The sequence below is a fragment of the Leuciscus leuciscus genome (genome assembly GCF_965113295.1).
Source record: "Leuciscus leuciscus genome assembly, chromosome: 6".
In the NCBI taxonomy this organism is placed as follows: Eukaryota; Metazoa; Chordata; class Actinopteri; order Cypriniformes; family Leuciscidae; genus Leuciscus; species Leuciscus leuciscus.
In genome coordinates, this window is record NC_138730.1 from 29333340 (window position 1) to 29339355 (window position 6016).

Consider the following 6016-nt stretch of genomic DNA (forward strand, 5'->3'; position numbering starts at 1 on the left):
CTATAGACTGAATGTCTTGGCTTGCATCCATGAAATATTGTAATATTATAGGCCTATTGCATATTGAGAACATTTAGATCGGTATTGCGCAACAATCGGGAGATTCACCGGTCATTTTCCTCAGCTGTAGTAGGCAAAGGCAAGTAATCAAATCAGTGCTTCTCCGGGATACTAGCGCTAAATTAATACTCTAGTTTTGCGCCATCTACTGTTTTAGAAGAGGAAGTTGCTCAACTGCATTTGTGAGAAAATCCAGTAGCACCTCAATGCAGTACACGAGATCCGGGGGGCGGAGTTGGATCCAGATATAAGGGGTGGAGATTGGTAGGTTTAGGGGTGGGTTTAGGGATTAAGGGGTGGAGATGGGTAGGTTTAGGGGTAGGTTTAGGGATCAGGGGGTGGAGATGGGTAGGTTTAGGCAGAGCCATAGAGAGAGAGAGTTGCGACACTCCCATAGACCTCCGTTGTAAATAATGGCGGCGCTTTTAACCGCCTACTTCCGGGATATGAAGATCGGAATAGTTCCAAACACTGTCATTTGGGCGTTGGACACCATTCACTTACGTTGCTGCGCGTCGAGTTGTTCCAGAGTTAAGTTGCCGAAATATCGACCTCTTTTGAATTGTCAACTGTATTGTATCAGAGGCCCTTTGCGATGCTTATACTGGTCTTCATTTGTACATGCACAGCGTAATTATTTATATTTTATGTTGGTTGTTTCAACCAATTTTCAAGCACTGCCTGCTAGCTAACGTTAGTTAGCTAGCGCGACTTCGTCAGCTAAGATTTCGGTAATGAATCGCTACCACCTTTATAGCAACTTTTATTTAATTTAATTTTTTGGGATATACTAACTTTTCATTATGTTATTATTGTCTTGAGTGAAGCGGCTTGTGAGAACAATGCTGGACCTTTAGGATTGTTATGGCCATCACCAGTCCTGTCTGTTTCATGGATCACCTGCCCCTGGTTTTTGTTTTTCTTGTTCACACACACAAGCACACATTTTTGTTGTCTGTCATTGTTTAATAAAAAATATTTTATTTGAAAACCTTCATTTGTATCAGCCATGCTTAAATTCGTTTTTAATCTGTTATAGTTTTGATAATGTGTATGGCCTTAATCTTAAAATAATATTCTTAGTCTTAACATGATCATGTTTCACGTTGTGGTCCTGGGGGTGGCCACTTTCATCAGAAGAAGTGAGCTAGCTTCTAAGCGAATTCTGAACGGACCGCCACGGCAGAACTCTTTGCGTGATCACGAAGGTAGGCTAATGGCTGAATCAAAATTTATAAGCAAAATCACGGGAATCAATAGCCTAATACTGCCCAGTTGTGCTAAAATAAATATCATGAGACGTCCATCATCAGATGAATGATATGGAAAAGTCAAGTTAGAGCCGCTAAAGCCAGTGCTACTACCCATGCGAACATGAACACTAAGCTTTTCCCTCCAAAAATATAGCTTAAAACTTATCTCCAAATGCAAAACTGACATTAACAAAATGCAATAATGCAATAACAGCTGAAAAAGTACTTGGGTGTGTGTTTTATTTTATATTTACCGTTCAATAATGCAATCGCTGCTGTCTGTCCCATAGAAGAACATGACAGCCAGCGCACGTTTTGGAACTATTGGGGCTTACATGAACCACGTGACAGCCATAGCGGCGACATCAAAGAGTGTCGCAACTCTCTCTCTCTATGGCTCTGGGTTTAGGTATATGTAAGGTGGGAGGAGTTGGATCTAGATCCGACTCCTCCCCGTGGATTTCATGTTCTGCAGTGAGGACCATCTCAGAAAATCTGCGAGAACGCGAAATCCAGGGGGACTCCTCCCACCTTACATATACCTAAACCTACCAATCACCACCCCTTAGATCTGGATCCAACTCCGCCCCCTGGATCTCGTGTACTGCAGTGAGGTGCTACTGAAATCTGCCTGGACACATTTGTGAGAAAATCGAGTTGGATCCAGATCCAACTTCTCCCACCTTACATATTCATGGGTTTCATCAGGTCCCTTTCCACAGGTGTATAAAATCAAGCACCTAGATTATGAATGCAGACTGCATTGTGCTTGATTAATACACCTGTGGAAAGGGACCTGATGAAATCCATGAATACCTAAACCTACCCATCTCCACCCCCTGATCCCTAAACCCACCCCTAAACCTACCAATCTCCACCCCTTAGATCTGGATCCAACTCCGCCCCCTGGATCTCGTGTTCTGCAGTGAGGTGCTACTGGAGAATCGAGCCGAGAGATCTGGAGCGAGCTTTCAAATCTTTTGTGTTTCCTCCATCTCGCTCCATGATGGTGCGGAGCAGCTAAGGGTCTCTCGAGTGAGGACATCCACAACATGGAGTATTGTTGCACAGAATATCAGCATGGTGATGATTGGGGCCCTGATTAGTCTACAAGTTATATTATATTATTAACATATTTTAATCTCAGTCAGAATCTGATTTGATAACGAATGAATATCACAAATGAACAAAGAATATCATGGTCATATCATTATTTTACCTTGACACAAAAGTTCCTCAATGCAAGTCCATTCTTGAGGGCAGGTGTGGTTGGCGGGGCTGGAGTTGTTTAGGGAAGTTCACAACGTAATTCCGGGAGGAGTGAACCCATCCAATCTTTCAATTATCTGCCGGAGCATATGCCGCTCACCTTGCTCTGGCATCAGCTGTTTTGGCCTCCCTCCACCTCCCCAACTCTACCAATATAATTCAGGCATCTTGTTACCATACTCATCATCCAAGCATCAGTAGTCCCACTGGGGGGTATATCTAAGCTCCAGTTGAAGCTGCTTCCTCGAGCCCCTCCACTGCGGACAACAAGCCAAATGCGCTTAACAGATTAAAGATTATGGGCAAAGGAACAAGTGAATCAGATTTCTGCTTGTAGATAGCCTATTTTCTGTGCAGCTGCACATCCCAAAGCTCAGCAGCAACAATTCCAATCTTCAGACGTTTTATTTATTCAGGAACAAGCAAGACTTAAACAAAACAAAACAATTTCATTCATTACTCTGTCCTTCTTATAGCACAATATTCTTGGCATCCCAGAATGGTGTTTAGTGTTGGTCTATTCAAAAGTGGCAGATCCTGACATTAGATTAGAAAAATAGGTTCAGATTTTGAATGAAAAAGTATGCTCAAAATTACACCATACAAGTGCTTCTAGAAATTATAAAGAACATTTTTAATACCAATTATAGTCCAGAAACTCATTATGGTACTTCAATTGGTTCCATTTTTGTGTTTTAATTTTATATATATATATATATATATATATATATATATATATATATATATATATATATATATATATATATATATATATATATATATATATATATATATATATATATATATATATATATATTGTATATGCAAGCAAGATTTCATCATGTCCTTGAAATGATTTTCTAATAGCAGTTCTCTCTTTTTTGCCATCTTTGCTGTTTTTCCTGATCACCTCATAGGTCAAAGAGATAGTCAGCCTTTGTGGATCCTTGTGTTTGGATTTGTGGAGTTGACTCATAAAGTGTAAGGAAGGTTTCACTTCCTTTTCGCCTGTTGTTACATAATCATTCATTTCCCTCTCTTGCTTTCCACAGTGATTCCAAACGCATCTGTTTTGATGTCTTCTGTGCTGAGTTTGCAGGGTGGGGACAGTCAGAGGACAGTGAGTAAGAAAAGAAGTGGGAAACCTGTCTGAATACTGGCATCTATGGTTAGTGCATTGCAAAATGTCAGAAGGAGGTATATTGGCAAATTGTTGTGAATGTTACAATAAGGCACTTCAAAGGAAACTACTAACTCTATTTCTTGTGCATGATTTGCATTCCAGGATCTGAGTTCATTTTGCATGATTAAGGAAGTAAATTACAACGTGTACTGTTTTTACCTATTTTAAATCATCTTTTTCATCTTCATAGTTTGATATTATCTGGGAACTTTTCCCCACCAGTACTAGTGGTCGTGGTTTACATCCTTTACCTTTTTGCTGTGTGTATGTCTACACATGGAGAAAGCTATCTATTAGTCTCCTAAATTTGACCTTTTAATGTGCTAAGTAGCTTGAGACTGTTCAAAGTTTGCAATTAATTATGTTGATTATTAAAGATTCATTCAGTGTATTGATTCTTGGAACTAGTGTCTTTTTCTGAGTGTCCCTCCAGACACACTATTGCTTAACGGAGGTGAGACTTCCAAGTATGCAGTTCTGCTTGCTCAATACATCTATAGTGTCTGTTGAAATTATGGTTGTGCTTTACAAGGACCCAAACCAGGGCACATTTTTACACCAGTTCTTATGGACCTGTTCTGAGCATTTTTACATAGTATATTAAACTGTATTTAATGCTACTTAATCTTGCTACACAATGACTTAGATCATTTTAACCTTTTAGAAAATGATTATGTATTCTTTTTTTTTCTTTTTCCAGTGAAGACTATTGACGTAAGCAGCATGATAGTATTAGAGAAAAGTTCTCTCAGATCTTGCAGTTTAGTATGGACAGTGCAGTAAAAAATTATTTCATGGATTATGGCAGTAACCAAATTTGTGAGGAAGTCTTTGTGAGGCTGTTTTTATTGCCATTGTAACAAAAGAAAAACATGTTTGCTTTGCAGGATTTGTCTTACTTTCTGAAATCGTAGGTATGACTTCAGTATTGAAGTACCATAAATTAAAGATTATTCTCACCAAATGATTACTTTAAGGAAACCGTGAGGAGCATTCCTCAACAACTGTAAGAATGCCATACTGACTATATACAGCAGACCGTATGCTTTTTATCTGGCCACGTGGAGTTGTAAAAAGCAGGCAGGTGAAAAGTAACATTTGAGGAAGTTGAGTCCACTGAACTTTAACATGCACTGATAAACATACCATATTACAAATTATCTACAAAAAGACTGATCTCTAGTCTCTGAAGTTTCATTGGCAGAAGAATTCAATTCATGCATTGCCAAGCAAGAGACATTGGAGGAACGGACTAGTTCACTGAGGAACTCTTCATCCATGTTCTCGAAAAAATGAGGGGACTGTTTCTACTGCTACTTGGTGAGGCCATGTTTTTTCTTTTTGTATCAGTTCAAATACAATAAACAAGGGTACATTTTACTGTGTGAACCTATGAGCTGGCAAATGTAAAGGTCAGCAAAGTCATCAGAACCAGCTGCTTATGTCCTTTGATGATTGTTTTGCTTGCATAATGTAACGTTTTATGAAATGATTTCCTTAATATGATCAGGTGCCAGTTGAAATCTGTTTGAATATGTGTTTCATTTATGTATCTTCATTTGATCTAAACGTTTATGCTTAAAATTTGAAATTTGTATGATATGCATAGATTTCTTTACAAAACTACAAAAATGAATGGATTAGGCTATGACTGCAGTAATAGCAGTCAAAATTGCCCAGAATTGATAGAATATCCCAAGTGGCATAGCACTGAGATTGAGAAATACCAAGAGTGTGCATAGCTGCTATTAGGGCAAAGGTCACTGCATAATTCCTCACACTGTTATTATTTCATGCTTTTGATTACTTCACTATTATTCTATGTGGAATATATTTCACGAGTTTGAATGCCCATTCAGTCTTAATAGTTAATGGTAAACAAACTTGGCTTGCTGTCCTCGAAGGAGGCTCGAGCTGCAAGCTAACCCCCCCTATAACAGTACTGCACAGAGGAAGAATAAGAGAGGAGATGAGGAGGAGGAGGAGGGATGCTGGAAGAATTGTCGCTGGGATGCTGCTTATACACTCGTAATGATGATTGACAGGACTTAATGTTTGGAGCTACATTAAAATAAACAGAGCAATTCCAATTAGGGTCCTCACACCATTGATGCTTAAAGAATGACATTTTTGACTGAGACCTGATACTAATACTCTCTAAATTTTAATAAAATAAACTGTGCATTCTTATTCTTTTGAAGATGTAAATCTATATATAACAAAAAACAAATGTAACCACTTATTAGTTTGT